The sequence below is a fragment of the Anastrepha obliqua genome, chromosome 2 (assembly GCF_027943255.1).
Source record: "Anastrepha obliqua isolate idAnaObli1 chromosome 2, idAnaObli1_1.0, whole genome shotgun sequence".
Lineage (NCBI taxonomy): Eukaryota > Metazoa > Arthropoda > Insecta > Diptera > Tephritidae > Anastrepha > Anastrepha obliqua.
This window is the reverse complement of record NC_072893.1, coordinates 126,664,628-126,689,784: the sequence shown is the minus strand read 5'-3', so window position 1 is coordinate 126,689,784 and position 25,157 is coordinate 126,664,628. Positions and strand designations below refer to the sequence as shown.

Sequence of the window (25,157 nt, the reverse complement as noted above, 5' to 3'; positions counted from 1 at the left end):
AGTTTTCCGGAGAAACGCCCGGATTGTGCTGCCTTAGTGGAAGAGTGAAATTGCCATTATTGACTTTTTTGGAGGCGCAATGATTTTACTGTCTGGCGACTTCCGCCAAACACTGCCAGTAATTCCAAGATCAACGGCTGCTGACGAAATAAACGCTTGCCTCAAATAATCGGATTTATGACGCTATGTGAAGAAACTTCAGCTGACAACAAACATAAGAGTTGCATTACTTAAAGACACAACTGAAGATTTCTCTGAGCAATTACTGACCATCGGTAATGGTCGATTACCTGTCGACGAATCGAGCGGATTGATTTCATTTCCTCAGAATGTCTGTAACTTTGTCTCATCCAAAGAGGAATTATTAATAAAGTATTCCCAAACAACATTAATAACTACAAAAATAATGAATGGTTGAGTGAGCGAGCAATTTTAGCGGCTAAGAATAAAGATGCAGATGACCTAAACTGCATAATTCAAAATGATATTATTGGAACAATGCATTCATTCAAAAGAAGATGAAGCCACCAACTATCCAATTGAATTTTTAAACTCCTTGGATGTGCCTGGCTTACCACCGCACAATTTACGCCTAAAAGTTGGGTCCGTAGTAATCATGCTTCGAAACATAAGCCCACCAAAACTTTGCAACGGTACGCGTTTGGTGGCAAATAAATTGATGAACAATGTGATTTATGCGACGATACTCAAAGGAAAATTCGAAGGTGAAGAAGTTCTCATTCTGAGGATCCCGATGATCCGAACCGATCTTCCGTTTGAGTTTAAAAGACTTCAATTTCCGATCCGTCTTGCATTCGCCATGACCATTAACAAATCACAAGGCCAATCCTTGAAAGTTTGTGGTCTGAATCTAGAAAATCAATGTTTCTCACATGGTCAATTATATGTGGCATGTTCACGAGTCGGAAAACCATCTGCGTTGTTTGTTCTTACACCTGATAATACAGCAAAAACTGTCGTGTATCAAAAGATGCTTAACTGAAGAGTGCAATCTATTAAAGCTTCATTGAAATACTTGATTAATAAAAAAATTAACTTAATAAAATCAAAAATCTGTTTTTTTATTGCCTCTAGGGCGGAACAAAGTTCGCCAGGTCAGCTAGTATTATATGAAATAGTTAACAATTTTACAAACAAGAAAAACGTTTACTGTAAAAAGTTTCGGGCTATATGACAAGAATTGAGTAAAGCTGCTTTCTACATGTCGAAAATTAAATATTCTGGGAGTTGAAGAGTTTTCACGTTGTCTGCTAAGTTTTTATGCACTAGTCCGTGGGCTTAGATGATAATTGGTAGTATGTGCTCCTTCCTTAGCTTCCACTGGCGTTTGACATCAATGCCTAAGTCAGAATATTTGGATATTTTTTCTGCATATGTTTTTTGCATGTTTCTGTTTAGAGGAACAGCAATATCAACTATATAACCAGTCGCTTGAGATTTATCAATAAGGAAAATATCTGGCCTATTGTGGTCTCTTGTGGCATTTGTTAAAATTCTTCGGTCATAATATAGAAGGTAGTTGGCGTCTTCTTGAACAGGTTCTGGGGTGTATCTAAAGTACGGTATTTTGCTTGGATTGAAGTTGTACATCTGCGTCAATTTTAGATGGATTATTTTCGCGATGTCATTATGTCGCTTCAGGTACATAGAGTTTGCCAGTGTGGGGCATTCCACTAGCACGTGGTCTAACGTCTCACTTCGACTATTGCATCTTCGACATCTGTCTTATTTTATTTTATTTTATTTTATTTTATTTTATTTTACTTTATTTTATTTTATTTTATTTTATTTTATTTTATTTTATTTTATTTTATTTTATTTTATTTTATTTTATTTTATTTTATTTTATTTTATTTTATTTTATTTTATTTTATTTTATTTTATTTTATTTTATTTTATTTTATTTTATTTTATTTTATTTTATTTTATTTTATTTTATTTTATTTTATTTTATTTTATTTTATTTTATTTTATTTTATTTTATTTTATTTTATTTTATTTTATTTTATTTTATTTTATTTTATTTTATTTTATTTTATTTTATTTTATTTTGAGCTTAATCCATCTCGGCTATTGCCGGAGATTACACATCCCGGATAAAATTTTCAAGGGATTGTGCTCTGGTGGAGCGTAGTCCAAGTTCTACGACCATGCGATTACTATTGCTTAAATATTTAAAAATCTACGAACTATTGCACATGTGTCCAGTATGGTCGACTTCTGCATGTCTTCTGAGAGGTGTTGGCAGTCATATTTCTTCAAGTTTTTTATTAAATGCTTAGGCACTAATCCACTGGACGATATAATTATTGGAATTATATTCACTTCTCTCGCTTTGTACATTCGTTTAAGTTCTATGGCCAAAGCTGCATACATCGATATTTTGGTGGAGTATGTGCTTTGGATGTTGCGATTAAGGGGCACCGCTATATCGATTACTTCGATCGTTTTATTTGTCTTGTCGAACAAGATAATGTCAGGTTTGTTGGCAGCTGCTGTTTGATCTGGTATTTTAACTTTTCAGCATGCTTAACTGCACAGAGATTGGCTGTGTCTGCGACGGTTTTTAAGTTTAAATCCTTGTGCAGATCTTCATTACGCACGTACCAGGGAGCTTTAACGATTCCTCTGATTACTCTATTTTGGAGGCGCTGTATAATGTCGATGTTGGTCTTTGCAGTACATCCCCATAATTGAAGACCATAGGTCCACCCCTGCTTTAGCACTTGGTTGTAAATGAGGAGTCTATTTTGAGTTGATAGCTCAGAGTTTTGCCAATTAGCCATTGGCTTTTTTGCGTCTTTAGATTCAGCTCAGCAGCTTTGATTTTCACGTGCTCTTTCCACTTGAGCTTTACATCTAAAGTCATGCCTAGATACTTTGCACTATTAGCATTTGGCACTATTGCTGACAAAATATGAAATGGTTTGTAGATAATTTTTTTATTAGTAAAATCCACGTGAACTGATTTGGTTTCATTTAGCTTTATGTTCCAATTTTCAGTCCATGTGACTACTTCGTCAATGGATTTCTGCAGTTTCTGAATGGATTCGTTTTCAGTTGATCCAACAGCTAAGATGCAAGTATCGCACGTTTTCGGTACTGGCAGGTCTGCGGTATAGAGTAGGTACAGTACTGGGCCGAGTATGCTGCCTTGTGGTACTCCGGCCAATATTTGTTTTATTTCCGAATACGCCTGCTTTTGCTTTAGTCTAAAGTACCTATTTGTTATATACGATTCCAAAATGTCAGTGAACTGCAACGGAAGAAGGGCTTTTAATTTACAAAGTAGTCCTTCGTGCCATACTATCAAATGCCTGGGCAACGTCAAGGAATATTGCTGAGCAGACTTTATTACTCTCCAGCGCGTCTTCTATTGTATGTGTTATCCTGTGTATTTGTTCGACGGTAGAGTGTTTTTCCCGGAAGCCAAACTGATGTGAGGGCATGATGTTTCTACATGCAATTATAGATTTTAAGCGTTTGGAGAACAGCTTTTCGAATAGTTTACCCATTACTGGAAGCAGAGCGATTGGCCGGTAAGATGACACTTCATTCTGATTTTTGCCTGGTTTAGGTATCATTACTATTTCGGATACTTCCCATTGGAATGATATATATTTCCAATCTAGACATGCATTCATTATAAAAGTCAATTTCATTAGCGCCTTAGTTGATATATTTCTCAAAACTTCGGCGGTTATTAAGTCGAACCCTGGACTCTTCCTTAATTTTAAATTGGAAATTTCGGTAGCAACTTCATCTATACTGAAATGCTTTATTTTAACGAACTCTTATACAGTTGATGGCGGAGTGAAATTCATTGTTTTTCGGTGCGGTTGAAAGATTTTCTGCAGGTGAATACCATTTTGATGTTTTATTGGCGGATTATGTTGAATTGGTCGTTTGACACACGTCATCGCTTTCCAAAGCGAGAAATCACCTGTTTTTTCTGCTGATAAGTTTTTCAGAGTGTTTTTTATTATATTGTTTTTATGCTCCTGTATTTTTTCTCTGAGCAATTTTGTTAATCTCTTTAGTTCAGTTTTCTTGGAGGGCACCCTTGTTGATTGCCACTTTTTTCTTACTTTTCTTTTTTCTCCTAATATTTCTAATATTTCTTGTGGATATCTTTGTAGATGGTTATCTCGTGTTTGTTTACTTGCTGGTGTGCTTATCCAAGCTGCTTTCTGATTATGTGTTGTAAGTTTTATTGTTTCGTCTTCAATATCTTCTTCTTTGGTAATTGTGTCGGTATTTTCCATATAATATACGTATCGAGTTTATACTTGAAAAAATTCCAGTCGGTCATTTTATTTGAGAGTACGGGACTCCATTCGTTAAATTTTGATTTGCCATTAAGATACATAAAAATAGGTGAATGGTCTGAGTTCAGGTCTACGCCGTCTTCTACTTGGATGATGTGGTTTGGTATTTGTTTGACTACAAAGAAATCTATAACATCGGGGATTTTGTTAGGGTCTGAAGGCCAGTAGGTTGGACTTCCGGTTGAGATAATTTGGCAGCCAAGTTGTTTTGCCGCTTTCCATAGTTCACGACCTTTAGTTGTTGTTAGGCGAGAACCCCAGCTTACATGTATCGCGTTGAAATCTCCACCAATTATGTATCTCCCATTGTAGCTTTCAAAAAGTTTTTTATAGTCTTCTGACTTTAGGTTATGTCTAGGTGGACTGTATAGCGCTATTACTGTTAAATCAGCTTCAGATAGTTTTATACAAACTGCTACTGCTTGGAACTCTGTTAATCTTATTTTTTCATCCTCGAAGTGATGTATGCATTTCTTTATAATAATGGCGCTGCCACCTCTTGCATTTTCTAGGGGATGATTTGAGCAGTATATATTGTAACTTCGAAATGTAATATACATTTGCTTAGTTAGGTGTGTTTCGGATATAAGGCAAATATCAATTTTTTCCTTGTGCAGTATAATACCATTTCCATTCCAAGCCATTATTTTGACATTTTTCATGCTCTTTATTTCATACATTTGCTGTTTTCTCTAGATTGGTAATTCGACTAAGCAAAAGTTGATTAAAAGATGATTGTTCATCCAATTTCTTCAGAATTTGAGTCAAGATATCTTCCTTTATTGGTGCAGGTTTATTCTCGGAAAGAACTTCAGCAAAAGTTTTGCCGCTTTCGACTCTTGAGAGTTGTTTTTTTAAAATCGGATTAGCGGCGGTTAATGATTTGCGACCAGCAATGTTTTTATTGCGTAGTTTTTGTAAATCTTTGGCCACTTGACAAACTCTATAAGTTGCTGGGTGATTTTGGCCGCAGTTACAACGTTTTGGTAACTCGCTATCTTGTTTAGTGCATTTAATTGTTTCGTGATCGCCAGCGCATTTGACACACTTAGGAGGCTTGCAGCAGTAGTTTTGTATGCATAAATCCTTGGCATGATTTGCACTGTGGGATGAGTTTCGACGGTTTTAATTGTTCTATTTTAATTATACAATTAAGGATCTGTTTGATTTCATATATTTTCTTTATATCTTCGTTGGAGTCAAAGCATAGTATTAACATATTCAGAGGCTCTTTTGTCTTCCACTTTAATTTTCTAAAAGCATTCGTTGCCTTAAGACCTTGATTCACCAGATCCGCAACAAATTCTTCTGGCTCGCAAGTGTGATGGAGATCTTTCACAATTACTCTTATTTGCATTTTTTGCTTACTTTCATACGAGTGCCAGGCTAGCTTAAGTGTCGTTAGTTTCTTTGTTAGCGCTCTGTAGTCTAAGCTATCGAATAGATTAATTTTGTAGTTATCTTTAGCAATTAGCTTTAGAAAAAAGTCTTTTTGAATAGTTTCTTTAATAATTTTTTGAATGTATTGGTGGATTATACCGGCTTGTGTAAGAATAATTGGTGGCGGGCGCAGCTCATGTGACTCTTTTGTTTATGTTTTTGAAGTATCTAAAATGATCTCTCGGGACGTTTCCATTCTTCGCTTCTTCTGGGTCTTCTGGATTTGTTGAGCAGCCAGTTGGTCTCATTTTCGAGTTCATCTTCATCGGTGTGGTACTGAATTGATCTCTCTACTTCTTCACTAGCTCTTGTATTTTTAGTTTTAACGCTATTTAGCTCATGCTTAAGAGACTCATTTTCCTCTCTGAGGGTTGCGCATATATTCTCTAATTCTTTCATCTTTTGTAGAATCAGATAATAGTCATTTCTTTGGCCTCCTCCAGGAGGCGGTGTACTCAGCGTCATCTAGTGGTCGCTAGAGCAACTGCGATTGATAAAAGTAAATAGTCTTACCGGTTGAGCAATATGGCAGCACTCCGCTTTCCCAGTATTTTGACTGAGCAGAACAGGTGGTGTTGTTTACAATTACAATGTGCGGGTTATGCATAAGTTAAAATTTCGCGCTTTCCAATAAAATTTATGTATTTTCTTACAAAATTATAGAATTGAATTATTGATAATCCACTAAAGCTGATATATGTAAATCGAAAGCAGTAATGGTCGGTTCCACGCGCGATTTTTGGTTTGATATTAGTTTCTAATATTTTAGTTTGGTACTTTTATCCGGCCACTCTAATTAACTATAATGTGCAGGAGTTCACAAAACTTTGCATATTCTTAGGCCGAGCTTATTAAGCTGGCTGAGTTCAGAAAGTAACTGCGTTTTGTGACTCAGCTGCTTTCTTCTTTGTTGATTTTATTATTTATTTTGTTGTTGTAGTATCTGCTTCACTTCAAGCGCCAAATGATTAAAACAGCAAGAAATGCTTGTCTATTCGATATTTTCACCAAACTTCACACACTACCGAATGAGGATTCTTTCACCATTCGGATTAGCACAAACTTTGTGAAATTTTCACTTTAGACACGGTGATTTTAAAATGTTTAATTATTCGCTTAAATGTTCACTTGCTCGACGTTTTAAGGTTGCCAGAAAAGGCATAATGTAATTTAAATTGAATTATTTTTTGATCGGATTTTATTTTATTTTATGTTAGTTTACTTTTTACATATTTTCGTTTTACTTTTTTCATTTTCATTTATATTGTAATTTAATTTTATCTAATTTTTTATTTTTATTTATTATTATTATTTTCTTTTTAATAAAATTTTGTTTTAATTGTATTTCATTCAGCCGCTCTGCCATGCGGCAAAAAATTCCCAGTTGACTTCGGAAAAACCAGAAACTTAACAACAAAGTTAGACAATTTTTGTCAAAATGAATTCGTGTGTAGTCGAAAATTCCAATAACTTGTTTTGAGGCCCAACTAGAATATTCAAGTATTTACGCAAGTCTTGAAGCAAATGAAATCATGTTCGAAATTAGAGCTCGTCATGTCGAGCGAAATTTGTTTTAGCTGTACCGAGGCAGCGTCTTTCAGTTTTTATATTTTATTACTTACTGGCTATGTTATGCTAGTTTAGAAAATCTTAGACACAAGTATACCTAATTGGCTATTGTTGCTAGTTTCCGTAAATGAAATACAATCTCCCAAGAAAGCTATTACTTTGAATCACTTAAAAGAGTAAAGTTTTGTTTATATGAGTTTGATGATTTGTTGTGTAATCTACTATACAGCATTGCATACTTTAAGGCGTGCAAAGTTCATTCATAAGCTCAATTGGCCTAAAAAATGTATGCGAGGAAAAGGGCGTTAAAGTTCATATAAACAACTTATGTGAAGGAGAGTTCGGAAATAATGTTTTCCAAAAGACATAAAACTGTTAGAACCAAAAGAAGCGCTTAATCTCCTTCTGAGATGAAAAGTAATAAAAACAAAAAAATTTAATTGTTCAATTATTAAATATTAATATCGTATGTAATATTAATTATTTTCTTTTTTAATTGAGTTATTGCTAACCAATAAAGTAAAAATCGCTAAATGGGAAAATAAATATAACTAAATTATTTTGGTCAGCGTTCCATCAATGCTGATATCAAAGAATTTCAATTTCATTAACAATAACATTTCATTGATTTCATTCTCTGTCAATATCTCTTTCCCTCTGTTAAGAAATGCGCTTTTACGTGCGAACAAATAATTCAAGCTGTGTTTCGTTGCCTTTTACTAGCGGGAAGGCTGTTGGCAACTCAGTGGCTTTTAAACTGTTAAGCTATTCTAATTAAAATTAATTATAATAATTAATCTAAAATTAATAGAAACAAACGTGAATCGCAATCGTGCACAATGGTGAAATGAATTGAAATTATTTTATTTGCGTGCTTAGAATGCATTTTTTATTAAACTCTGTTTTAAAGTGAAATATTTTTACAGAAACATTAGTTTTGCGCCTCTTGAAGTTATATACAACTACATTTTATCCAGATTTCCGACTACATGCATTTCGATGCAAGAATACTACATCTGGAAAAAGGAAACACAAAATATCAAAAATAATAATTAATATCGTAATTTTTGTCACTCACTTTTTCTACCCTTGATGCGTGCACAGCGCTTAGCCGCTTTCATATAGCAGAGATTAAGGAAAGTTCGTTTAACGCCACCGACCCTAGCACAAACTGGTTTACAAACACGACGACAGGAGTTTGTACAAGTCGTTGAAGATGCGGCAGTGGTCGTGGTAGTAGAGTCGTCATCATCATCATCATCGTCATCAGAATCATCGGCCGTAGTTTCTTCAGTTGTGGTCGTAGTAGCAGAATCAACCTGATAAATAGACAACGACACAAAGACGAAAACTCCCAACAGCAGCAAAGGACGCATCCTTGTTTTGCTTCTTGACAACTCTTTTGATGTTAAAGTTAGTTAAAGTTTTGGATTAGCTCAAACGCTCGCTTGAGTGCAGCTAAGGATGAACTATGATTGAAATTTGAAGATCTCTCCTTTTTATACCTGCCCAATTGTTTACTTTCTTAGCGAAAAATAGATGTTGATGAATTGTCAATACAACTGCGCAAATAGTTAATACTAATAGCGCCAAAGAAAATTTGATATGCATATTTCCTATTGCTAAATCGTCTAATTAAAATTATTTGCGCATCATTTAATTTTTCATATTCCCTAACTCTTTGCTCTTTGCGCACTGCTTATTGCAAATAATTAAGACATACATAATATAGATGACAAATTGATATATTTGCGCGTTTGCCAACTTTTTCATTCGGTACATTCGGTGATCATCTTTTCGAGGGATACACGTATTTCATCAGTTTTCCGACTGTTTTGTGTTTCCTAAAATACGATCATCTTAATTTTTCAAAGATATACTACCTCTGAACCATTTTTTATGCCGTGAAAGTAGTTGATAGTCTAAAAATTTCGTAGAATAAGAAAATAATTCGTATTTTAACGCATTCAGTTTCGGCATTAGTTTTTTCGAAATGACAGCACAATATCTGAAATTTAGCTAACAGGCAAACGTTTTGGAAGTGGAGGAGCAACATCATCTTTTGAGATACTGATGATGCATGATTCAATAATAAAAGGTTTGCTCAGTAAGCAGCTTTCTCATTCCCTCTTGACAAATCGGCTCCCTTAGCAAGACACTGGGTTGCTAGCTCTAGAAATTTTGACTAAAAGTGGAGGAAAAGTAAAATTTGTAGAAAAAACATTTCATTTTCAAAATGGACTGCTTACGAGCAACAACTCGCTCAAGAGTTTTCATCGGTATGTTCAGGACTATGGCAGTATGACATGGAATACATACCGCTTAAGTCAAGACGAGATGGAGAATTTACAAAGCTTTATTTCTTATGATGTGGTGATTTAAACGGAACTCATGTTTTGCAGCTAGCGTTTGCTAAAGAGTTACAGCAGGGAGAATTATTGAATAGTCCCGACGCAATCGATTACATTGCAGACCTCATTATAAAAAAGTTGGCAAAACTTGTTTCCAATGAGCCCACCTTCCTATGGATGGATGAAGTGTCCAGAGGAGGCTTAGAAAAGCATAGTACCAGTATGAAAGAGCTTCTCATAAAAAACCATCTACCGGAATCGGCTTAAAACTGTAGGGCCTTCCAATTGTGGAACGCGCGCTACAAATAGGAGGAGGATCTCGGCGAAACACCTAACAGAATTGTACGTGCCAATTATTTATTTATTTTTAACAAAATAGTTTCATATTGGCGAAACTTCGCGATTAGTTTTAAATTTAAAAATTAATTCACAAAATGAAATCTTGGATTATGTGAAATAATTTCTTGTATTTACTTGGCAATTTCCGCTAACCACTTCTATCTATACCATTATTTACGTTCAAATATTAATTAAAATTTATTTTTTGAACCGTTCGCAGTTTGTTTCCATTTAAGTAACAAAATACTATTTTGCTACCATTTTTCCCAAAAAGGATTTAATGTTTTCCTTTTTATGCACCTTCTTAAATACAACCTTTTGTAAGGAGTGTCAAAAATCGAATGTCACTCGTGAGCAAACCTTTAATAATTGAATCATGCTGATGATGAATAAAAAGAAGCACCATGGCTCCTTTAATCCAAACATTCCAAACAAATGTCATTTTTCGCAGCTCTTTTCCAGTGCTGCTAATGTATGTTTTACACAGGGTGCATACGGTATATGAGGGCATGCATACGAGGTGTGTTCAAAAATAATCGCGAATTTTGTGTTTTTTCAAAAATTATTTATTTAATCATTAATATCTATTTTGTTCCCTTCAAAGTAATCCCCATGAGATATTATGCATTTGTGCCAACATTTTTTCTAAAAGTCACATGGGGCCAGGTCTGTGGAATACAGTGGCTTACGGTGGCTGTCGCATCATTAGTGTGTTGTTTTTGGCCAAAAAGTCGCGCACAAGCAACGATGTGTGATCAGGGACGTTATCGTCATGCAAGAGCCAATTTTTGTTCTTCCACAAATCCGGGCGTTTCTGGTGAATTGCTTCGCGCAAATTGCGCATAACTTCCTTATTGACCGTTTTACCCTGTGGCAAGAACTCATGAACACAACGCCCCTGCAATCGAAGAAAACGGTGAGCAAAACTTTTACATTCCACCGAACTTGGGTACGGTACGAATTTTTCAACGACCCAATTCATTGAAAGAAATCGAATGGCACAAGCCAATCGATATGTCTAGGACTTCACGACTTCTCTAACGGTGATTCGACGATTGGCCAATACCATTTTCGTCACTTCATCTTTTTTCGTCTGTTGTTGAAGTGCTCGGGCGTCCAGCACGCTTTTCGTCGTTCACATCTTCTCGGCCTTCTGAGAACATTTTGTACCACCGATAAACGTTGCTTTGGTCCAAAGTAGCTTCTCCGTATGGCACAGTCAACATTCGGAATGCATCCGCGCACTTAATTCCGTTTTTCACACAAAATTTGATACAGGTTCTTTGATCCATCTTTTTGAATAGGGAAAAATCGAAGACGAGCCGAAACACGTGCAAAGCAGCTGTCAACAATTAACTGAACATTCAAAATGGCCGAACTCGTCGGCATGAGTGAGAGACATGAGTACCAACATATCGCCACAAAAAAATTCGAATATACGTAACCTGCGAAAATTCATAATTCACACCTCGTATATGTGGCTATAACTTCCCGAAACCATTATGGGGTTAGGGATAGTCAGAATTTTCAAAAAATTTGTTTTTTTTTGCTTTTTCTTAAAGTATAATATCTTAAAACTATTGTGTGAAAATTTGAAGTGAATCCAAAAAATACTTTTTGAGTTATTCAACAATTAACAAAGGGCGCTCGGGCGCTCCGGAATCGAAAGCAAAACTTTAAATGCGTTTTTCTCAAAACTATTTTTTTTTGAACTCTTCATCACTGTAACTTAAAAACCGCTATACATAGAAAACTCGTGCCTGATCGAAGTATTTTTTTTTTTTTCAAGAATTTCGATTTTTTTTAACAATTAAGTGTCGGTTTTCTTCTCGAAAATCTGAAAAATATTTCCTAGGGACGCCATATTGTTAATTTTGAAAAAAAAAAAACAAAAGCTTTGACCACACACAAGATTATCTATTAATAAAACTTATTTCTCTTGTTCGATTGGTTTTAGATAAATCTCCAAAGGCTTGTGATGATCAAAGCAAGGGACTTCTGGAGAAACGGGATCCACACAAACAGCGATAACTTTTACAATTATTAAACTTTTTGTTTCAAATTTTGCTAAAGTCAAGTCGAAACATGATGTATTATTGCTATGTTTTTATTTTTGTAAAATAGAGCAACTGACTAGCAAAAAGAAATTATTGAAAATCATCATTTTCTTGGTCCTCTGACAAAATCAGAAAGATAGTAATATTTTCCTCAGAACCACTTTGTGAAATTTAAATATAAAGCACAAAATATCAAAACCAAAGTGTACACTTTATTTGACGCTCACAGTATGATCATTGAATATCTGTGTTCACTTTTCATTTATGAAAGAAATAACTTCTTTTGTTTACATTTGTATTTGCCTTCTACGAAAATGATACTCGTAGTAGAAAGGTAGCAGAAATAGTACGCAAAGTAAACAATGGCAGGGAAATGCGTTTTATTAAATCATGCGTTTCCAATATACTATATTTGGAGTTTCAATATAACTAAAGTGTTCATTATGAATGGGAAAATTGAAAGATCTCTCTCGGGTAGGTGGGTAGGTGAAATGGTTGAAGTATCAGACTGGAACTCCTCAAGTAGCACTGAAGTGCCATTTTGATGCCATTTTGCGATTTCCAACAGGAGATATCTACAGCCAGCCAGAGCTGTTGATGTAATGGAGAAGACTGATGAGACTTCGATGGGAGTACTGCCCTAGGCTGTCGAAGAAAGGAGCACCCAGTGACCTTAATCGTTTAGCTGCCAAACCCGGACATTTACAGAAAAAGTGCTCTACAGTTTCCTTCTCTGAAAGATGCCCATGGCTTGTGCAATGGGGGTTAAATGGTAAACCTAGCTTTTTTGCGTGTGTGCTAATGTCTAATGACTTGTAAACCCAGCATGGTGTGCAGTCCCCAGGACTTTCTGAGTCCTGCGTCTATTGTACTGTGGCCAAAAGAGTTTCGTAATAGCACACGAAGAAATGTAGCTCCGTCTGATCCCCGCTTTCCTGAGAAATAAATTGTGCAATTTCCCTTTAACAATAGTTAGGGGGAAGCCGATGCCTGGGTGGGAGACCCCTGACACGAATTCAGTCGCTCTCTACCTGGTAAGCTCATCAGCAATTTCATTTCCCTCTACGCTTCTATATCGTGGAATCCACATCAGAAAAATATTACCTGCACACCCAAGAGATTTGTTATCCTCCATACAGGAGTTGGCCAATTTGGATCTGCCCATGGCGTCCTCAGAGACGGGAAAAATATTGATGTCTCCCTCGCTCTAGCGTTCCCCAAGCAACGTCAATGGCAAAATGCAAAGTAGAACTATCGTACTATTGAAGTATAAAATATTAGCGAAATGAAGTGAAATATTTTTTTTTCTTATAATCAAACTTTTATTGTATCAAGGAAAAATGCTTTAGAAGACCAATATTGAGCGTTTTTATTATATACGCCACCATAATAATCATGGGCATCTGCCTGTATGCAAGAATCGGATGCGGAGAGTACCTAAAAACAAAAACAAAAAACGTCATTTTAATTGTGTTTGTGTTACATGGATTAGATTAAACTAATTTTTGTCACTTACTCAAAGTACCCCGCTTGCGGGCACAACGCCTTACTGCTCTAAATATGCAACGATTTTCGAAAGTACGTTTCCTGCCGTCGTATGTACCGCAAACTGGGTTGTAGGTGTGAGTACACGAGTTCGAGCACGTCACGTTAGATGAAGTAGTTGACGAAGTCGCTGTTGATACCTCATGGAAGTACAATGCCACACAGGCTAAAAGTGCACACAGGATTAGAATACGCATTGCGGATTTTGGGAACTCTTTGAATGGTTATGGACAATTTCGAAAAGCTGGTAAGCGTTCTGAAGCGCTGTGTAACTGCGACTATGGTAAAATTTCGAAATGTTTGGATTTTTATACTCCCCGAAAAGGCTGAAGACACGTGCGTATTTCATTAAAATACAACTGCGCAAATTTGCCAAAGAGAGGAGATAAACTATTTATAGCAATAAGGTGGTAAAACTTTATTTACTATTATTATGGTTTATTTAGCAGTTTTTGTATATTAAACCGACAGATCCCTCCATTTCTTGAACAACATCAAGACGCACACCACAAATGGGAGGAAAGCTCGGCCAAACACCAAGCAGAAGTGTACGCGCAAATTATTTATTTATTTTCTACATGGCACAGCAGGAACTTCGCTGAAGTCAATTTTTATGCAACCTAAATGCTCTCGGCCACGGTTATATCCAGAAATACCTGTTCAAAATAGGAGAATGAGAAAGATGGAATGCTTCTCTGAAATAATGCGAAAGCGGTTCCAGGGTGGGCGAAGGTTCCCAACGAAGGGGAGTGTTTTAGGCTCCGGGCAATGGTTCCATTGCTGCGACGGTAGCCTTGATGATTCATTAGGCATTTTAAACCTCTTCATCCCCAAAAAAACCGAGTCTTAGTGACATTTGGTGATTATTTCTCATATCTCTTCCGTGGTTGATTTTAGGAATTTTTACCACCACTCTACCACTTGTGCCATTCTCTTCTTCAAAGTGGAGCACCAAGTACTCAATGGGATTGACATCTGGGCTCAAAGGAAGATGAAAAATACTTTTTTATGTTGTATAGTAAAGCAAACATTCAACGCAGTGTGCTTTGGGTCATTCTCGGGCATGAAGGTGAACATAGCTAGTAATTTTGCGACAGTTTCGAGAATAGGTTCCTGCAATATTCCTAGATAACCCATTTGTGAAGTGAAACTTCTTGGGCGTCGATGGACGAGCGAGAATGGAGAGGAAAATTTCAAGGCCATGCAGCGTTCCGCGAAAGAGAATAAAGATATTACGTAGAGGAAGGAGAGAGAGAGCTATACCTTATATATGTCTTAGAGACTTTAGGCTATTTTTCCTGATTTTTTCCTTGTGGTTGCTAATTTCCAGTGAGAAATAACACTGCCTACTTTTTGGCGCTTGTTTGTTGGTACAAACTTGTAGGAAATATAATATACTTTTGGTACCTACTTTTTGACGTTATATTTCCTTGGTGCCTACTGTTTGGAACGTTTTTTGATGCCAATTTTTTTTTTTTTTGTTGCGTAATATAAAGTGCTATCCATTCCGGCGTCGGATTTATTGGTATTGCCTTGCGGTAATTTGTCCCGTTACTGCGGTCCTGGAATCGCTGCGTTTGTGCGGATGATAAACGCTCGGAGTAGTGCCCGTTGTTGCCACGGTTTGTGTCCGGCGTTTACCTACACCGGTCGACCCTTCTCCGTTATTTGTAAATTTTGTCTATTTGTATTCTCTGCAAATGTTGTGAATTTATTTAGATATATATTCTCTCTCTCTCTCTCATTCTCTCTCAGGTGTCACCCTTTCCTTGTCTGCCTTGAAAGTTTCACTTCTGTTATGTGTACTACACCGAAACCGCTCCACTTGCCGTCTCCATGCCCGCCATTATGTTTTCCAGTACCAACCACCGTAAACGGACTAAGCGATATGCCTGCCCTTCTTCACACAAAACTGCGGCCTTCCGACCCAAATAAGTTGCACTTTCTACTCGTGGGTGCAAATAAGGTTGGCTACAGAATTCATTCGGCTTCCTTTCGTATTCTGCAGCATGGTTCAACGTTTTACTCACATTAATCCTTGAGAGAAGGCGTTTTTCCTAGTAGTGTACGCACTCTATTCTTTAGTGCGCAGAAAATTTCTGGTAGTTTGAGGGTGTACGTCCCCAATTGACAAAGTTTTGAGTGATTGGTAATAATAACTGCACGCATTCTCTGGTACTCGTTTATTAAACGTATAAGCCTTCTCTTGATCACATATGAGTTGATTTTGGAAACTCTTCCAGTACCACTTTTTCTATGAAAAGATTAGTTTTTAAACATATTAGATGCTGTCGACTTAGGTTTTTTAAAAATTTCCGCGATTTGTTGCTTACTTTCCCCTTCGGAATGATATTTCGCCTTAAGTTATTTTAAATCACTCGATGTTTGCTTATTCGTCTTCACTCTTAAACACTTGCAACGCCAGTGGCCAAATGTGAGAAATAAAACTAACTTTTGCAGTTCCGTTATGAAAAAAATAACGGAATACAATTAGCTTACTTGGATGTTGTAAAAAAACTAGAGTGAGCGAAGAGAGTAACGAAAAAGACTGAGGGAAATGAGTAAACTGGAACGGATGGAATGCAAAGGCAAATTACAGTATGCAGACCTAGCGGTCATCTTCAACCTTTATGTGAACGCATCATCATTTCTGCGTTAGCCCTTAGACAAATAGCTAAAAATTAAATACAGTAGGTTCTGTTTTTATGCGGCTTTTTTTTATGCGGTTTTGAAATAGTGCGGTTTTTTTTTTAATTACAAAATGCATGTCGACCTATCGGGAATTGTACATATAAACAAGATTCTAAACCAGCTAAGCAAAAACTCATCACAGATTACATCAGAAATGCTAACCCTACAAGCATGGAACTGCCTGCATAACTATCTAGATCAGACGTGTACATTTCCTAAAGTGACGAAAGTGATTGTACGCCAAATCCTAAACGAACGCGCAACATGTGGGTATTGTCTGATTCTATTTCTGACTTAAATTTATTTTTCGATTCTGACGTTTCTTAAATAAAGATATAATTTTCAAAAATACAATATTTTGTTTATGCGATTTTATTTAATTATTTCAGATTCACGCGATCTATGGAACGTATCTATAGTTATAATATGGGACTAGTGCCCTTTTTTATGCGATTTTATTACATTATTTCAGATTTATGCGGTTTTAGCATTTGAAACGTATCTATAATTTTACTATAGAACTAGTAGCTTTTTTTATGCTGTTTTTTTTATGCTGTTTCTTGCGGAACGTATCTACCGCATAAAAACAGAACCTACTGTATATTCAACGCAAATAATTTGCTTTTGAAATCTGTGCATAATTCCTTTATTTAAGATATATAAATTTGTATTTTTTTGAACGTTAGTGTCTCAGTTTCTTCTTGGTTTACTGTATACCATTCTTGGCCATGACCAACCGCATACCATAGAGCACACGAACCAAAGTATTATATAATCATTATTGTTTATTTGGATATGTCTTTTTTATTTTTGCTTTTATGCTTTTATTTATTTCTTTATTTGCATTGAAACAGCGTAATTAGACTACCAATTTCATGACGTACGAAATTAGCAAATAATTTATTTAGTATGTTTCGAGCAACACAAAGTGTTTCATTGTTAAGAAACTCTGAAATTTACAGCTGTTGATACCAAATTAATCCAGATAAAAACTTATTAGCTGTATGAATTTTGATCTGATACGCATTAAAAAATTTCATTCAGAAAATGTCATACAAATGTCAAGTATAGCCTTAAAAATGGCACACCAAAAATACATTTGGAACAATTTAGAGCTCCTCTTTAAATGAGCGATTTTTCGTTCTACGCCTGCACTGAACGGAGTCCAAAACTGAAAGAGTCAAGACTCCAGTCATTGTGACTGAATTCGTTGAGTTTTATGAATAATTTTTAGCGAATTTCAGATCTAGTTTGTAGTCATTTTTTCACATCTTGAACGTTTTTTGAAGTCAATTTGAGCATGTCTAGTTTCGTTTGGTTGTTTATTAGAAATTTTTCGGAGTCGTAATCGAACAGTTTTTGGTACGTTTTAGAAATTTCTGTAAACCCAAATCACTAAAAAACTTCGTGTTCCAAAAACAGTTATTTATAATTTAAAAAATTAAATAAAATATTTTCAGATATTTTTGTGCATAAAAATATAATTATTCAACTCTTCTTCGGAATAAAAATAAGTCGTGTGAAAGGCTCATCGATCGTCCTTAAACTATGCAGACAAAGGTCACTTAGCAAGATGTTGCAGCAAATTATTTGTAACCCTTCACTGCATGAATTAATAAAAGTTGAAAAAATATTGTGTCACGATGAAAATAGCTTTATTTAATTGAAAAAGTTTCATATCTTTTTTTTACTGACTTACTTAGCTGGCAACTAAAGGATTTTCCAATAACAAGTGTTATCTATCGCTATCGAGAAATGATTTACGATTTTTTATGGCCGGAATTGGATGGTATTGATCTGGACAACGTTAGTTTTCAACAATACACCGCTACGTGCCACACAAGCAACGAATCCATTGATCTTTTACGGGAAAAGTTTCCGGGCCGTGTTATCTCTCGAAGAGGTGATCACAATTGACCACCGAGATCTTGTGATTGAACACCTTGTGAGTTTTTCTTTGGGGCCACGTGAAAGAGAAGGTCAACGCTAACAGCCCAAGGTCGATTCAAGACCTCAAAGATGGAATTCGTGAGGCTATCGAGGAAATAGGGCAGCCAGTTTGCAATTCGGTTATGGAAAATTTCATGAAAAGGATATTGTTCTGTAAACGTGGTCGTGGTGGTCATTTCCCTGATGTTATTTTCCACTATTAACGGCATACCTTCCCCTTTATAATGAAATAAACATCCGATCATTTATATTAAAATTATTTTTCCCCGATCTCTACCTCTTTTTCGCAGATATGAAGAGATGAAACGCTTTTACACGACTTTCCCCATCAAACCATTACGGAGGCTGGATAATAGCCTCGCTGAACCCTTGAAACAACATTTTTTGCGTCTTTAAAAGTCTTAGCATAGATTTTGATGTTTTGCTTATTAAAAACGTGAACATTTTCTCATCTCCGAGAAGAATATTTTCATGGCTGTTGACCGCGTGCCACCGAAGAAGCTGCTTGCATCTGTCGAGTCTAATTTTCTTCAAGCGCGTTGTCAAAAGATGGCAAGTTGAGCGATGGAAGACTTTATCAACACACAAGGAGTCTTCGCGTCTCGGACAATATGTCAGAGTTGACAGCCAGCAATTTGAAGTTGTGAAGGACTTTGTCTACCTTGGTACCAGCATCAACTACAAAAATGACGTCAGCCTGGAGAGCAAGCGGGGAATAACTCTTGCCAACAGATGTTACTTTGGGCTCAGTGGGCAATTGAGAAGTAGAGCTCTTTCTCGAAGAACCAATTTCACAATCAACATCAACATCAATCTCATCATTCCCGTGCTGCTATATGACTCAAAAGCATGGACGACGTCAACAACAGATGAGAAAGTTTTGGGAGCTTTCGAATGAAAAATTCTTAGTAAGATCTTGGGATGTTGCAACCGATCAATAGCCTTTTCAAAGTCAACAAAGACAAAGTAGCGAGTTTCCTGTAGTTCGATAATCTGTTTAGTAATAATCCGAAGGATACCAATTTGGTCCACACTCGATTTTCTCGGCTTAAATTCAGCTTGTTATCTATGTAAAGTGCCATCAATTTTTTCGCTGATTCGAGTAAAAATGACTTTGCAGAAGACTTTGAGCATGATCTCATTCTAATTACCACAGTCTAATTAGAAGGCGCGCCTTATACGGGGTATTCACCAATATACCCTGCATCCAGTCTAACGGTAGTGTTTCGTTTCCCAGATGCTTTGAAACAAGCGAAACAGCATCAGCCCTAAAGCTCTTGGGTCGGCTTTTAGCATTTCTGCCGTAATGTTATCCACTCCGCTGGATTTCCCAGTTTTCATACTACGAATGGCGATCTCGACTTCAGTCACAGTTGGATGATGTGAAGACACACCGGAGATTCTTTCATGGACATAGTTCATCGTGTAAAAATACACCGGCTACGCTGGCTTGGCCATGTCACCCGCATGAACGAAGACGCTCCAGCAAGGCAAATCTACGAAACGGTACCCAAAAAGGAGGACGAGGTAGGGGAAGAAGCCACATCTTCGTTGGAAGGACCACCTGTCAGCTGCAGCACCTGTCAGGGCTCGGGGTATCTAACTGACACCAGCGAGCACAGGACAGAAACAGCTGGCACACTATTTTGGTTTCGGTTAAAATCGACAACGGTTGTAGCGCCACCCAAGTAGGTAAGCATTAATTTTCAATAAAAATACTTATATTTGTTATAAGTATTATTTTTTCCAGAGAGCTCCTAAAATGCGCGGAGTGTATAAATCATGGCTGGACAGTCATCAACGTACGGCGGTACGGAATCTGAAAGCAGATCTTGTTATGTATGTATACAACAAAGTTATTTAAAAAAAAATTACAAAAATTATTTCCTCTTCAATTTATACTTACAGAACCTCTTAATTTTACAAAAGAAAAGTTACTCCCAAAAAAAAAAATTCAAGCTATTATGTGTTCATAAAAATTATTTTGGCGAGAAAATTTCTAAAAATGTGCAAAGTATCTAAATCATCTAACCGGGCAAATGAAATCTGAAAACAGAACTAGAGATTAAAAAGGAGCCGTAACGTTGTGACACCTTGAGAGCACCACTTGCCTTATCCTAATCATATCCCAGATCCCCTTATTAGGACTATGCCCTTATTAGGGCTATCCCCTTATTGGGACTGTCGTAAATATTGAAGCTAATAAAATACAAATAATATACATTTTTTTATAATAATACTTTTATTGTATTAAGGAAAGGTACTTTGGAAAGCCAACATTGAGCCTTTTGCATTTACATATTTACATATGGACGCGATCCTCATGGGCAACTGCCAGTATGTAAGAATGTAATGCCGAGAGTACCTAAAAAGAAAAACAAGAAACATGATTTTAATTGTGTTTGTGTTTCGTAAATTTCCGTAATTCACTTACTCAAAGTACCCCGTAGGCGTGCACAACGCCTTACTGCTCTAAATATGCAACGATTTTCGAAAGTACGTTTCCTGCCGTCGTATGTACCGCAAACTGGGTTGTAGGTGTGAGTACACGAGTTCGAGCACGTCACGTTAGATGAAGTAGTTGACGTACTCGCTGTATTTACCTCATGGAAGTACAATGCCACACAGGCTAAAAGTGCACACAGGATTAGAATACGCATTGCGGGTTTTGGGAACTCTTTGAATGGTTATGGTAAGCGGCTTAGGCGCTTCAACTATGATACAATTTCGAAATGTTTGGATTTTTATACTTGCCGAAAAGGCTGGAGACACTTCCGTATTTCATTAAAATACAACTGCGTAAATTTGCCAAAAGAAAAGAAGTAAACTATTTACAGTAATAAGAAGGAATTTGTTTGCTATTATTGGCGTTTACTTAGCAGTGTTTGTATAAGGAAATGTGGTCAATGTAGCCTTCACTCGGTTACTAGGCATATTCTGTTTGTTCTTCTTATGCTAGTAGTTAGTTACACAATTGATTGCCTACACTCAAAAAAAGACTTCTTCGGTTCAAGTTAAAACGACTATTGAAATGAGGAAATATGGGAATGATTTGGCGCCTATGAAAAGGCATCCTCTTTTCAGTATCTGATATTTTCTCTAAATGAAGAAAAAATGTTTACATGCTTTCGAGAAAAACTTTCCCGATTTAAGGAATTTTTTTTTATATTTGTAATAAATTTTATGTTTGAAATAGATAATATTTTGCTAAAAGAAAATAAAAATATTACTCATTTCAGAGTAAAATTTGCTGGAATTAGGGAAACTGTTATTTTGTTTCTAGTAAAAATTTACTAAAAGAAAAATAGCTTTTTTCTCAATTTTAAAAAATCTACTTGAATTTTCAGATTATGAAATGTTTTAAATATTGAATAAAAATGCAAAAAATTTGGTTTCAGTTTTTTATTTTTGAAACACAAACTGGAAAAATTCATTAAAAAAACTTTTTTGGCCGTAAGAGTTTTTCATTGTTAACAATATACACATGAATTGGTGGATAGTTTAATTCATCTGCTTAATATTTAATAATCTCTCATTTAAAATTTAAATTAAACCAAAATATACTCATGAGTTAAGAAAGCCATATCGTCGTTGCGATTGCAAAACTGCATAAAACCAAAACGAATTGACCAAAGAAACTGAAGTTTCACGTACACTCTTTTGCAGAATTACTATTTGTATATTGATCTCTGTCATAATATTAATAAATTATAAGTTCAGTGAAAAAATTGAGCTATACTTTTGTAAAAAATCAGTTTTCTCTTCCTTCACCACTTATGTAGTTTATTATATTGGATATACGCGGTATTGCTTTCGCAACGACGATATATGTACCTATGTACATATATACCTGTTACGCAAGAATTAATCTCCGTTCCTTTTGTTGTTGGTTCTACATCTCTTTTGGAAATAAGACCATCCCGTCTAAGTTTCAATAATACACTGTGGTACTTAGCATACAGAGATCCACCTGGCTTTTTTCCTTTCTTATGAATGTAATATATATCCTGTGTAAATGAAATCGAGGTTTGAAAACTTTTTTTAATAAAAATTTTAGGTTGTAATCAGACTTTAGATTCACTCGTAAATAAATCCACAATTTTATTGGCGAAAGCTTCAAATGTTTTAGGGTTTGGATGTACTTCAGCAGAAATAAAATAATTTGCAACTGTTGCAGCTAGAAGTTTCCTATACTTTGGAGTGAGACACTTTTTTTGCGCATAGTATTTCAGGATTTGTGATCCACCCGCCGACTTACTGAGTATTGCTTCAAAAGATTCCTTATATGAAGTACAGAAATGTATATTTAAAATAAATAAATAACTAAAGTAAAAGTAATAAAAAAAACATTTACCTCGCCACGATATTCATTTGCCAATAAAGCGCATGCTTCAGTGTGAATGGCTTGTGTTTCTATTCCCTAGTGAAGTAAAACGAAGATTATGAATTTTTGCATGCATATCTGTATGTGTGTATATGCACAAAATAACAAAATACCTGTTGCGCTTGCCAATTGAGCAGATTATGCTCAAAAATTACCCTTGGTCCAAACTGCGATGTGTCGATCAATGTATCCAAATGGCTTGGCTTTAGGAGCTTCAATGATTCCTTAGTTAGACCGCTTTCTATAATTGAGATGATTAGCAATAACTAAAATGAGCAAAACAAAATATCCATAAACTTACCAATAAACACGTTCAAAAACGGTTCGCCTTCCAACTCAATTAAAATTTCTATTAATTCATCCATTGCACGACAAAATATATAATCACGAAGAAAAAAAACAATCAACTACGTATGTTCGTAAAAGCAATGAGCATTCGATAAGATAATTGTGTTTGTGCGTGTATATAAATTTATCTTTTTTTAACACAGATTTTATAGGTACTTGTAACTTTGCAGGTAATCTCATTAAAAAATCAAATCTATGATTAGCGGACGTGACGAAATAAAAGTGAATTTTCCTCGTTAAGAGTTTCCACTATTCTCAAGTTGTTTTATTTATTACTTCAGGGTAGGTTTACAAGTGGCACACATAGATTCCAATCCGATGCATGGTCAAAATACATATATATATGACACAAATCCATGGGAATAGTTAAGTTAAAAATATAAATAATTAAGTACCACTTATAAAATAACATAAAATTATTCTATGGCTTACAACGACCTTTTCAATTTTTTACTACATTTTCAGAAAGGGGATAAACTTATGCCCTTTTCCCCCCTGCTTCCAAATTGCATCAATGGATTAAGTAGCATCCGAAATCAGTTGTCAAACTTTACTTAACCTTGTATAATTGAATCATGGGTAAGACTCCGTCAGAAAATATGAGATTTGCAAGTGGTCTTTCGATTTCTTTGAAACTTTGGGAAATATTAGTTCTAGGTAAGATACATTCGAGCCTAAAAGGATTTTGTAAAATTTTCAAAATTGAGTCATCTACGCCATGTTGAAAATCGGGACCGTGTTTTTTTCAAAAATCAATATTTCTTGAACCGTTGGATGGATTTCAATGCAATTTACAGACAATATAGAAACAAATAAGTAGTTTAAATTAGTATTATGTTAAAAAAAAAATTTCGAAATTTTGACCAAAAAAAAGTCAAAAAAATTTTTTGAATCAATTTTTAGTTGATTTGGCCAGTTTTTTAGATTTTCTATTATACACGTAACGATTCCTTATGATTTAACCTTTATTTTGAAAAAAAAAATTTTATGGTGTCTATAATAGTTTTCGAGATATTGCAATTTTAGTGGAAGCGCGCACGCACGGTTCGCGTACGCACGCACGGTTCGCGCTGCGTTATGTGTTCCTGTATGAAGTGACTGGAGCAGACTGCTGTAGGTCTGTGCGCGTTTTTCTACTCCCGCGCTGCGTAACCGCGAACTTCACGGTGCGCGCTTCCACTAAAATCGCAATATCTCGAGAACTATTATAGACACCATAAAATTTTTTTTTTTCAAAATAAAGGTTAAATCATAAGGAATCGTTACGTGTATAATAGAAAATCTAAAAAACTGGCCAAATCAACTAAAAATTGATTCAAAAAATTTTTTTGACTTTTTTTTGGTCAAAATTTCGAAATTTTTTTTTTAACATAATACTAATTTCAACTACTTATTTGTTTCTATATTGTCTGTAAATTGCATTGAAATCCATCCAACGGTTCAAGAAATATTGATTTTTGAAAAAAACACGGTCCCGATTTTCAACATGGCGTAGATGACTCAATTTTTAAAATTTTTCAAAATCCTTTTAGGCTCGAATGTATCTTACCTAGAACTAATATTTCCTAAAGTTTCAAAGAAATCGAAAGACCACTTGCAAATCTCATATTTTCTGACGGAGTCTTACCCTCATGTTAGAAGCGTATGTTCGAAGTTAAAACGATGGAATTAAGGGTTGTCAAATGTTTTGATTAAAAATTAAAAAATTTTAGGAGCCTTGTTATAATGTTATAAAACGCTTAATATATATGATAACCCAAATTATGCATGACAATCATGTTTTATTTCTAGCGGTAAATTTCTGGCTTGTTATCATTTTCTTCTAGCTGAAATGAGTGAAGTATAGAAATACAAATGTATACCTACATAAGTATGATCATGGGTGTGATTAAATTTAAGTAATGTGCGTAATACATACATATGAATAAGTGAGAAAGCGAGCACATATTAGTGCTCAGGTTTTAATTTCTCTTGTTCACTTATACGAAAACGAATTTATAGACAAGTTGGTACGTAGATGTGCAAAAAGCTTCCAATTATTTTGTTGGTGAATTTCGAGTGCTTTCTGTCAAAATGTGCACCTTCATGTAATGTTTTGGTCGTTGCGATCCCCCAACTTTTGTTTTTTTGCCAA

General features: G+C 35.5%; 1 long non-coding RNA gene across 1 annotated transcript; it reads right to left on the bottom strand.

Moving 5' to 3' along the window:
• Positions 1-22,147: 22,147 nt before the first annotated feature.
• On the bottom strand, positions 22,148-22,681 carry LOC129239465 (uncharacterized). Its single transcript, XR_008581847.1, has 3 exons — positions 22,646-22,681; positions 22,362-22,571; positions 22,148-22,298 (listed from the first exon to the last, which is right to left on the bottom strand). It is a non-coding gene; the product is annotated as an uncharacterized LOC129239465 (long non-coding RNA).
• Positions 22,682-25,157: the final 2,476 nt, after the last annotated feature.